This window comes from Triticum dicoccoides, chromosome 1B (assembly GCF_002162155.2).
Source record: "Triticum dicoccoides isolate Atlit2015 ecotype Zavitan chromosome 1B, WEW_v2.0, whole genome shotgun sequence".
Taxonomy (NCBI): domain Eukaryota; kingdom Viridiplantae; phylum Streptophyta; class Magnoliopsida; order Poales; family Poaceae; genus Triticum; species Triticum dicoccoides.
The window spans coordinates 499,489,279-499,501,372 of NC_041381.1; positions in this window are offsets into that span (position 1 = coordinate 499,489,279).

Below are 12,094 nucleotides of genomic sequence, written 5' to 3' on the forward strand. Positions count from 1 at the left end.
CATCAGCGTCAGTCTTCTTCTTGAAGATCCATTTATTCTCGATGGCTTGCTGATCATCGGGCAAGTCAACCAAAGTCCATACTTTGTTCTCATACAAGGATCCCATCTCAGATTTCATGGCCTCAAGCCATTTTGCGGAATCTGGGCTCATCATCGCTTCCTCATAGTTCGTAGGTTCGCCATGGTCAAGTAACATGACCTCCAGAATAGAATTACCGTACAACTCTGGTGCGGATCTTACTCTGGTTGACCTATGAGGTTCGGTAGTAACTTGATCTGAAGTTTCATGATCAATATCATTAGCTTCCTCACTAACTGGTGTAGTTGTCATAGGAACCGGTTTCTGTGATGAACTACTTTCCAATAAGGGAGCAGGTACAGTTACCTCATCAAGTTCTACTTTCCTCCCACTCACTTCTTTCGAGAGAAATTCTTTCTCTAGAAAGGATCCGAATTTAGCAACATAAGTCTTGCCTTCAGATCTGTGATAGAAGGTGTACCCAATAGTCTCCTTTGGGTATCCTATGAAGACACATTTCTCTGATTTGGGTTCGAGCTTATCTGGTTGAAGTTTCTTCACATAAGCATCGCAGCCCCAAACTTTAAGAAACGATAACTTTGGTTTCTTGCCAAACCACAGTTCATAAGGCGTCGTCTCAACGGATTTTGATGGTGCCCTATTTAACATGAATGCGGCCGTCTCTAAAGCATAACCCCAAAACGATAGCGTTAAATCAGTAAGAGACATCATAGATCACACCATATCTAGTAAAGTACGATTACGACGTTCGGACACTCCATTACGTTGTGGTGTTCCGGGTGGCGTGACTTGTGAAACTATTCCGCATTGTTTCAAATGTAAACCAAACTCGTAACTCAAATATTCTCCTCCATGATCAGATCGTAGAAACTTTATTTTCTTGTTACGATGATTTTTCACTTCATTCTGAAATTCTTTGAACTTTTCAAATGTTTCAGACTTATGTTTCATTAAGTAGATATACCCATATCTGCTTAAATCATCTGTGAAGGTGAGAAAATAACGATACCCGCTGCGAGCCTCAATGTTCATTGGACCACATACATCAGTATGTATGATTTCCAACAAATCTGTTGCTCGCTCCATAGTTCTGGAGAATGGCATTTTAGTCATCTTGCCCATGAGGCATGGTTCGCAAGTACCAAGTGATTCATAATCAAGTGATTCCATAAGTCCATCAGTATGGAGTTTCTTCATGCGCTTTACACCAATATGACCCAAATGGCAGTGCCACAAATAAGTTGCATTATCATTATCAACTCTGCATCTTTTGGTTTCAACATTATGAATATGTGCATCACTACTATCGAGATTTAGTAAAAATAGACCACTCTTCAAGGGTGCATGACCATAAAAGATATTACTCATATGAATAGAACAACCATTATTCTCTGATTTAAATGAATAATCGTCTCGCATCAAACAAGATCTAGATATAATGTTCATGCTTAACGCTGGCACCAAATAACAATTATTTATGTCTAAAACTAATCTCGAAGGTAGATGTAGAGGTAGCGTGCCGACCACGATCACATCAACTTTGGAACCATTTCCCACGCACATCGTCACCTCGTCCTTAGCCAATCTTCGCTTAATCCGTAGTCCCTGTTTCGAGTTGCAAATATTAGCAACAGAACCAGTATCAAATACCCAGGTGCTACTGCGAGCATTAGTAAGGTACACATCAATAACATGTATATCACATATACCTTTGTTCACCTTGCCATCCTTCTTATCTGCCAAATACTTGGGGCAGTTCCGCTTCCAGTGACCAGTCTGTTTGCAGTATAAGCACTCAGTCTCAGGCTTAGGTCTAGATTTGGGTTTCTTCTCTTGAGTAGCAACTTGTTTGCCGTTCTTCTTGAAGTTCCCCTTCTTCTCACCTTTACCCTTTTTTCTTGAAACTGGTGGTCTTATTGACCATCAACACTTGATACTCCTTTTTGATTTCTACCTCCGCAGCTTTTAGCATCGCGAAGAGCTCGGGAATAGTCTTGTCCATCCCTTGCATATTATAGTTCATCACGAAGCTCTTGTAGCTGTGGCAGTGATTGAAGAATTCTGTCAATGACACTATCATCAGGAAGATTAAGTCCCAGTTGAATCAAGTGATTATTATACCCAGACATTTTGAGTATATGTTCACTGATAGAACTATTCTCTTCCATCTTGCAGCTATAGAACTTATTGGAGACTTCACATCTCTTAATCCGGGCATTTTCTTGAAATATTAACTTCAACTCCTGGAACATCTCATATGCTCCATGACGTTCAAAACATCGTTGAAGTCCCGGTTCTAAGCCGTAAAGCATGGCACGCTGAACTATCGAGTATTCATCATCTTTGCTCTGCCAGACGTTCTTAATGTCGTCAGTTGCATCTGTAGCAGGCCTGGCACCCAGCGGTGCTTCCAGGACGTAATTCTTCTGTGCAACAATGAGGATAATCCTCAAGTTACAGACCCAGTCTGTGTAATTGCTACCATCATATTTCAACATAGCTTTCTCAAGGAACGCATTAAAATTCAACGGAACAACAACACGAGCCATCTATCTACAACAAACATAGACAAGCAAAATACTATCAGGTACTAAGTTCATGATAAATTTAAGTTCAATTAATCATATTACTTAAGAACTCCCACTTCGATAGACATCCTCTAATCATCTAAGTGATCACGTGATCCAAATCAACTAAACCATGTCCGATCATCACGTGAGATGGAGTAGTTTTCAATGGTGAACATCACTATGTTGATCATATCTACTATATGATTCATGCTCGACCTTTCGGTCTCAGTGTTCCGAGGCCATATCTGTATATGCTAGGCTCGTCAAGTTTAACCTGAGTATTCCGCGTGTGCAACTGTTTTGCACCCGTTGTATTTGAACGTATGATGTGACCATCTATGCCAAGACTACTGTCACTCGTCCAAGAAATATTAAAGTTACACCGATGCATGAGAAGTTGACCGTGACAGTTCCAAAAGGGAAAGAAGCTGGTATTTTAGAAGCTTTTCATATATACAGATTGGTTCTATGATACTTCAGATTTCTCCACCGCAAGATGAAGTTAAACCAAATTTTAGGACTCCACCGAAGAAGCTGTGATCCGATCGGCACAAGAAATACTAGTTTTGTTAGCTTGGTATTATAGTAGAGTCCAAAGGTTGCACAAGTACTAGTTACGTATACGTTTTAAGTCTAGGTTAGTTGGAAGGTGATCAGCGTTGCCGAAGTATTAATTAGTCAAATCTTATTTTGTTTGGATAGGAGAGTCCGTTTCAGATTCGCTTACATGGAGTCGGTTGAGAAGTGCCTGCGCGCACGTTATAAAAGCAGGGATACGCCATGTAAAGAAGGTCAAGTTTTGTTTCATCGTGAGTTCAATAATAGTCAGAAAACGTCCTATGTCGAGGGACAACAAATATTGTCTTCGTTGCTGATCCATTGGGATTTTGTTGCTGCTGCGCGTGGAGCCGATCTAATCTACTCAACGCTAGTTTCTTTTGATCTTACGGTCTTGCATATTTGCTCGATCGGAATTTCTTGTGCTATTGCCAGTATCGTGAAAGATCGGGCCGACGAACGACTCGCCATCTAGTTGAGTCTTCATCAAGTGGTATTCAGAGCTAAGGTTGTTCACGGTACTGTGTTGATTAAGATGTCAACCTCGGCTGACAAGGGTGACGAGGTTGCTACTGATTCTGAGGAAATAGTGCGTCCAGTGTATGCGGATGATATTCCTCAAAATATTCGGGATGGTTTTGACCACACATGCAACTACATCAAGCAATGTCATGACGCGCTCGGCAAAAGGATAGATGTCCTGATCACTCGGTTCGATGGTTTGGCAGACATCATCAATATGCCGGCAGCGACTTCTGCACCACCACAGACTGCTCCGGCTGCTCCACTGTATTATGCACTACCAGCTCGCGACGGATATGTTGGCGTGCATGATCGCCGTCTGGCGGCACACCCTCATGCTGGAGATGATGGTTTCGGTGATGGCATTGACCACGCGGGGTACGCGCCACGACCACGACACTATGAGCCTCGTCCCGAAACATCCATTCGTGGTGGAGTGCATGACCGAGTTGGTCAAGCTGTGCGTGTGCCTTTGGATGATGGAATTGGGCGCATAAAAATTTCAATCCCTTCGTTCTCTGGCAAGTGTGAACCAGAAGGCTATTTGGAGTGGGAGATGCGTGTTGATCAAATTTTTGATGCCCATCATTATAGCGAGGAGAAGAAAGTTCAACTTGTTGGAATTGAGTTTACCGGTTAGGCGCTAATTTGGTGGAATCAAATTTGTCGTTCAAGACATCGCCCGACGACTTGGCGAGGTATGAAAGAATTCATGAGGCGCCGTTTTGTTCCTGAGCACTATAAAAGAGATATGTACAACAAGTTGCAGCGGCTCTCTCAAGGTAATTTGAGTGTTGATGAATATTACAAGGAGATGGAATTGCTTATGATACGTACAGGGACAACGGAGGATCTGGAGGCGACCATGTCACATTTCTTTAACGGGCTAAATATCGAGGTGCAGGAACGTGTTGAGATGGTGGTCTACTACAACATACAAGATCTTGTGCATCAAGCTGTGCGTGCGGAACAACAGATTAAGCGGCGCCAAGTCAACACAGTTCCCAGTACCACTTTGAACACATGGTGACGCTCCCAGCATCAGAGTGAGGATATCGGTCCTAGCTCGAGGACGGCGACATCAAATCGCCCTCATGGTTCCGTGCAAAAGAATGCTTCAAAATCAGGACCGTCGAGGGTTGATTCTAGTGCACAGTCGACCAATCGTTCCAGTGACATAGAGTGTTTCAAGTGTGGAGGAAGGGGACATATGAAGCGTGAATTTCCTAATGAGAAGAGAGTATTGCTCACAAAAGATGGCTATGCATCCGCGAGTGATGAAGAGGCAGTTTCTGACACTTCTAGTGAAAAATTTGAAGATGCTGAGAAGGTGACTACTAGTTTTGAAGCTGCTGAATCATATCCGTCCTTAATGGTGCAGCGTGTGCAAGAGGATCGCATTGAGGATAAGGGGCAGCGTTGGAATATTTTTCAGACTCAGTGCAAGATCAACAACACCAATCGCAAGTTGATCATCGACGGTGGAAGCTACACTAATGCAGTCAGCAAGGACTTGGTGGATGCTTTTGCTTTACCAACCTGGAAGCACCCACAACCACACTGTGTCGAATGGTTATATCAGTCGGGCAAACTGAAAGTTACTCACAAGGTGCGCATCAATTTTTCGGTTGGCAATTATATCGATACAGTTATCTGTGATGTTCTACCAATGGATGCATGCCATTTGTTGTTGGGGAGGCCATGGCAATATGATCATCGAGTTACACATGATGGGAGGTCCAACACTTATTCCTTTTGGGACTCTGGAAGGCGACGTATGTTACAGCCGATGTTCTCTAGTGCAATCAAGAACGATGTCTGTAAGATCCCTAAAGGTATCTTGAAGCCAAGGATGGCTTCATTTCAAGAGGGGCAGGATGATGTGACCATCTATGCCAAGACTACTGTCACTCGTCCAAGAAATATTAAAGTTACACCGATGCATGAGAAGTTGACCGTGATAGTTCCAAAAGGGAAAGAAGCTGGTATTTTAAAAGCTTTTTCATATATACAGATTGGTTCTATGATACTTCAGATTTCTCCACCGCAAGATGAAGTTAAACCAAATTTTAGGACTCCATCGAAGAAGCTGTGATCCGATCGGCACAAGAAATACTACTTTTGTTAGCTTGGTATTATAGTAGAGTCCAAAGGTTGCACAAGTACTAGTTACATATACGTTTTAAGTCTAGGTTAGTTGGAAGGTGATCAGCGTTGCCGGAGTATTAATTAGTCAAATCTTATTTTGTTTGGATAGGAGAGTCTGTTTCAGATTCGCTTACATGGAGTCGGTTGAGAAGTGCCTGCGCGCACGTTACAAAAGCAGGGATACGCCGTGTAAAGAAGGTCAAGTTTTGTTTCATCGTGAGTTCAATAATAGTCAGAAAACGTCCTATGTCGAGGGACACCAAATATTGTCTTCGTTGCTGATCCATTGTGATTTTGTTGCTGCTGCGCGTGGAGCCGATCTAATCTACTCAACGCTAGTTTCTTTTGATCTTACGGTCTTGCATATTTGCTCGATCGGAATTTCTTGTGCTATTGCCAGTATCGTGAAAGATCGGGCCGACGAACGACTCGCCATCTAGTTGAGTCTTCATCAACGTAGAGCTTATCACACCCGATCATCATGTGGTGTCTCAGCACGAAGAACTTCCACAATGGTGCATACTCAGGGAGAACACTTATACCTTGAAATTTAGTGAGAGATCATCTTATAATGCTACCGTCAATCAAAGCAAAATAAGATGCATAAAGGATAAACATCACATGCAATCAATATAAGTGATATGATATGGCCATCATCATCTTGTGCTTGTGATCACCATCTCCGAAGCACCATCATGATCACCATCGTCACCGGGCGACACCTTGATCTTCATCATAGCATCATTGTCATTTCACCACCTATTGCTTCTATGACTATCGCTACCGCTTAGTGATAAAGTAAAGCAATTACAGGGCGATTGCATTGCATACAATAAAGCGACAACCATATGGCTCCTGCCAGTTGCCGATAACTCGGTTACAAAACATGATCATCTCATACAATAAAATATAGCATCACGTCTTGACCATATTACATCACAACATGCCCTGCAAAAACAAGTTAGACGTCCTCTACTTTGTTGTTGCAAGTTTTACGTGGCTGCTACGGGCTGAGCAAGAACGGTTCTTACCTACGCATCAAAACCACAACGATAGTTCGTCAAGTTAGTGCTTTTTTAACCTTCTCAAGGACTAGGTGTAGCCACACTCGGTTCAACTAAAGTTGGAGAAACTGACACCCGCCAGCCACCTATGTGCAAAGCACGTCGGTAGAACCAGTCTCGGATAAGCGTACGCGTAATGTCGGTCCGGGCCACTTCATCCAACAATACCGCCGAACCAAAGTATGACATGCCGGTAAGCAGTATGACTTGTATCGCCCACAACTCACTTGTGTTCTACTCGTGCATATAACATCTACGCATAAAACCAGGCTCTGATACCACTGTTGGGGAACGTAGTAATTTCAAAAAAAAATCCTACGCACACGCAAGATCATGGTGATGCATAGCAACAAGAGGGGAGAGTGTGTCCACATACCCTCGTAGACCGAAGCGGAAGCATTAGCACAACACGGTTGATGTAGTCGTACGTCCTCACGCCCCGACCGATCAAGCACCGAAAGCACGGCACCTCCGAGTTCTTGCACATGTTCAGCCTGATGACGTCCCTCAAACTCCGATCCAGCCGAGTGTTGAGGGAGAGTTTCGTCAGCACGACGGCGTGGTGATGATGCTGATGTTCTACCGATGCAGGACTTCGCCTAAGCATCGCTACAATATTATCGAGGTGGAATTTGGTGGAGGGGGGCACCGCACACGGCTAATAGATCTCAAGGATCAATTGTTGTTGTCTCTAGAGGTGCCCCCTGCCCCCGTATATAAAGGAGCAAGGAGGAGGGGGCGGCCGGCCAGGAGGGGGCGTGCCAGGAGGAGTCCTACTCCCACCGGGAGTAGGACTCCCTCCTTTCCTTGTCCAAGTAGGAGAGGGGGAAGGAAGGGAGAGAGGGGAGGAAGGAAAGGGGGGGGGCGCCGCCCCCTCCTTGTCCTATTCGGACAAGAGGGGGAGGGGGCGCGCGGCCTGCCCTGGATGCCCCTCCTCTTCTCCACTTTGGGCCCATGAGGCCCATTAACCCCCCGGTACTGCGGTATATATCCGATAACCCCCGGAACCATTCCGGTGTCCGAATATAGTCGTCCAATATATCAATCTTCATGTCTCGACCATTTCGAGACTCCTCGTCATGCCCGTGATCACATCCGGGACTCTGAACTATCTTCGGTACATCAAAATACATGAACTCATAATATAACTGTCATCTAACTTTAAGCGTGCGGACCCTACGGGTTCGAGAACTATGTAGACATGACCGAGACACGTTTCCGGTCAATAACCAATAGCGAAACCTGGATGCTCATATTGGCTCCTACATATTCTATGAAGATCTTTATCGGTCAAACCGCATAACAACATACGTTGTTCCCTTTGTCATTGGTATGTTACTTGCCCGAGATTCGATCGTCTGTATCTCAATACCTAGTTCAATCTCGTTACCGGTAAGTCTCTTTACTCATTATGTAATGCATCATTCCGTAACTAACTTATTATCTACATTTCTTGCAAGGCTTAAAGTGATGTGCATTACCGAGAGGGCCCAGAGATACCTCTCCGACAATCGGAGTGACAAAACCTAATCTCGAAATATGCCAACTCAACATGTACCTTTGGAGACACCTGTAGAGCTCCTTTATAATCACCCAGTTATGTTGTGACATTTGGTAGCACACAAAGTGTTCCTCCGGTAAACGGGAGTTGCATAATCTCATAGTTGTAGGAACATGTATAAGTCATGAAGAAAGCAATAGCAACATACTAAATGATCAAGTGCTAAGCTAACGGAATGGGTCAAGTCAATCACATCATTCTCCTAATGATGTGATCCCGTTAATGAAATGACAACTCATGTCTATAGTTAGGAAACACAACCATCTTTGATTAACGAGCTAGTGAAGTAGAGGCATACTAGTGACATTATGTTTGTCTATGTATTCACACATGTATTATGTTTCCGGTTAATACAATTCTAGCTTGAATAATAAACATTTATCATGATATAAGGAAATAAATAATAACTTTATTATTGCCTCTAGGGCATATTTCCTTCAGTGGGGTGTTAGCGTATTGTATTTCATGTGTACATTGTACCTCACTACTAGGGAAAACCCTAGCAGTAGCGTGTGCTTAAAGCCTATCAGTAGCGCGGGGTACCGCACTACTAGTAAGGCTCTACAGCTAAAGGTTAGCAGTAGCATGGGTTGGACCGAGCTATTGCTATATCGACTTAGTAGCTGCGCTTTCTAAAACAAGCACTACTGGTAATTAGTAGTAGCACTTCTCCTAGCACGCACTACTACTATTATTCTGTATTTCATTTTTATTTCATGTTGTATTCATACACCTTTATACAAGTTTTCATACCACAACAATTTAGAGAATGATTTTACATCATAATGAGTTATTACATCAGTGGGAGAAAGAACCGTGGACTAGTTTCAAGTGGATGGACATCCACTTGAAACTAATCCACGGTTCTTTCACCCAATGATATAATAAATATCATCATCATCATCATACCATTAACAACTTATCATCATAATACATCATTGTCATATAACACCTCCTCATGATCATCGTTTTTATCAATGAGACATCACATACAAGTTGGTCATGACTCACGAGACATAATCACAACTACTTATCATCATCAACTCTCATAAACATATTGTACCTCATAGGACCTACTACATTCTCTTAGGACCTACTATATTATCTTAGGTAAAATAGCATAAAACAAGATAGCCCCTGACTCTCCATTAAGGAGAATGGAGATTATCCTGTCTCCAATTCTTGCCTTCCACACAATGTTGCTTCCAAGAACCTCCTTACGAATGTCCATACATTTCTTCCATTCTTTGATTATCATGTGTTCATCGTTTTTAAAAATCCGGTATGCACATGTGAGATTCATAGGACGACATGGCTGTACGTTCAAAACATCAAGGCGACCATTCTGATACATCAAATGAGGCACACAATCCATTGGGATTTTCTGTTGAAAAACATAGTAATAACTTCGTAGTTAGCAATGTAGTTCAGTTTTAGAAGTATGCAAAAGATGCATGGATGTCGTAATAGTAAAAAATCTTACCAGGAAATCTCCATGGAAGGTATCGTTGTTCAACACGTGCACTAGTGGCACGTATTCACCATAATTTGGAGGAGTTCGATAAAAGGCATTGTAATCCTCAATGTCAGTATAATATGCGACCAGATGATTTTTCTCTTGATAAGTTAACTCAGAGCCATCGGTGTAGTTGGTTCTGTCTACCATCTTCCGCACACTCTTTGAAGAATGAAAATAAGCTATCAATGGAAATAAGCTGTCAACTATTTTGAAATAAATAATATAAATTAATTAATAACCATGTTTGAGGAACGCACATAGCGGTAGAATTGGAAGCGTATCAATAAGAACCCAAATGTCCAAATTGCCTTGGTCGATGTCAGGATCACCAAGATCCATGGTGACAAACATACCTTCTTGAAAATCATACATCTTGCAAAGTGCTTCCCAACCCGGGCAACCAAAATTGGATACGCTCTCAGAATTGTATAGATTTACCTCAAAATCCATACCATGATGGGTCCTTAGGTTAATTTTCTTTGTTTCATTCCTCTCATGATCTTCAAAACCCATCCTCTCCAAGACATAGCGTCTTGCATGGCATGGGATAAGCTAGTCGAATTGTAAAAGACGAAAATTACACGTTGAAGTAGTAGAAGTCGAGTTTAATTACGAAAAAAACACTTAGCGTCGTAGCGTACCGTTTCACAATCAAAGGCCTCCTCGAGCTTAATGCTGAAGCGCCGACCTTCGTCCAGGTGAGGCCTGTCGCAGAAACCCCGGTTGTCGCCACACCAGGAGCACTCCCCGGGACCTTCTTCGTCCGACGACATTTCTTATGTTCATAATTCAAAGATTAAACTTGTACAATTAAATATATGTACTACAAAAACTAAATTAGATCATTATTATTCATCACGGGTTGACTATGGGTCTGTCGAGTCTTTTCTTGAAAACCCTCAGCTCACGTGGTGTATATATTCGACCGTCGGTGATGGTAGCTCCTCCTTTCGTTCCCGAGTGCATTACACCAAATTGTTTAGCACATGGGAACGAAGGAGAAGCTACCCCCACGACAACAGTCGGGATTCTTCGTCCTCTCATATATGGTGGATACTCTCCCTCACGGATTCCTCTCTGACATTTGCGACCATCGGTGATGGTCGTTACTCCTCCTTCCCCTAGTGCATAACAAAGGTCTAGCACCCGGAGAAGAAGGAGAAACGACCCCCACGACAACAGTCGGGATTCTTCGGCCTCGGCAGTCTTAAAGTCAACCCAAAATATCGTTTAATTATCTTTCTAGAAAATCTAGGCCACTCGATATTTCATACACATTCTAGCACAAGTCATGCCAAAATTCACGGAAAATTCCGGCATGACCTTTCCTAAAACAAGACATATCGAGTGCCTGAAATTTGCCGGAACGGAAATTAATCAACACTCCGGCAAAATATAGGCCACTCGGAGGTGTAACCTGCAAACATGACCGGCCACTTGGGCAACCACATATCCTATTTGAGCAACACAAGATATACATGTTTTTATCTACATCATATCTTATAGGACTCATATTGACATGAAGATTTGGCTGGCTCACCTCGAGGTCGAAGGGGGTCAGTGATGAGGACGACGGCGGGGATGATGGAGGGGCTCCTTGATTTCTGCAAAAACCAAAACCCTATAAGTTATCACTAATACATCCCAAATAGTATCATACATATAACATCACTAATGCAACTAAAACCCTAGCGAACGACAGGTATCGACAACGAGGATGCGGGATAGGCATCGTAGACGTAGATGTGGGAATAATTGCTTAAACTAAAAAAATAACAACAAATGTGACATGTTCAACTAGTTCTATTAATTCAACTAGTTCTTACTAAAAATAAACTTACTATAAATAGAAATAAACTAGTTCTTTCTAAAAATAAACTAGTTCAACTAGTTATATTAATTTCTTACTAAAAATACATTAGTTCTATTAATTCAACTAGTTCTTACTAAAATCAAACTAGTTCAACTAGTTTATTAATTCACTTACTAATTATTTTAAACACTTACTAAAAACAGTAAAAAAACTACATTATACAATAGTAAAAAACTACAGTGAAAAAAAGATATGGAGGGAGGAGGAAGGAGAGAGGAGGAGGGGAAGGAGGCCGGTGG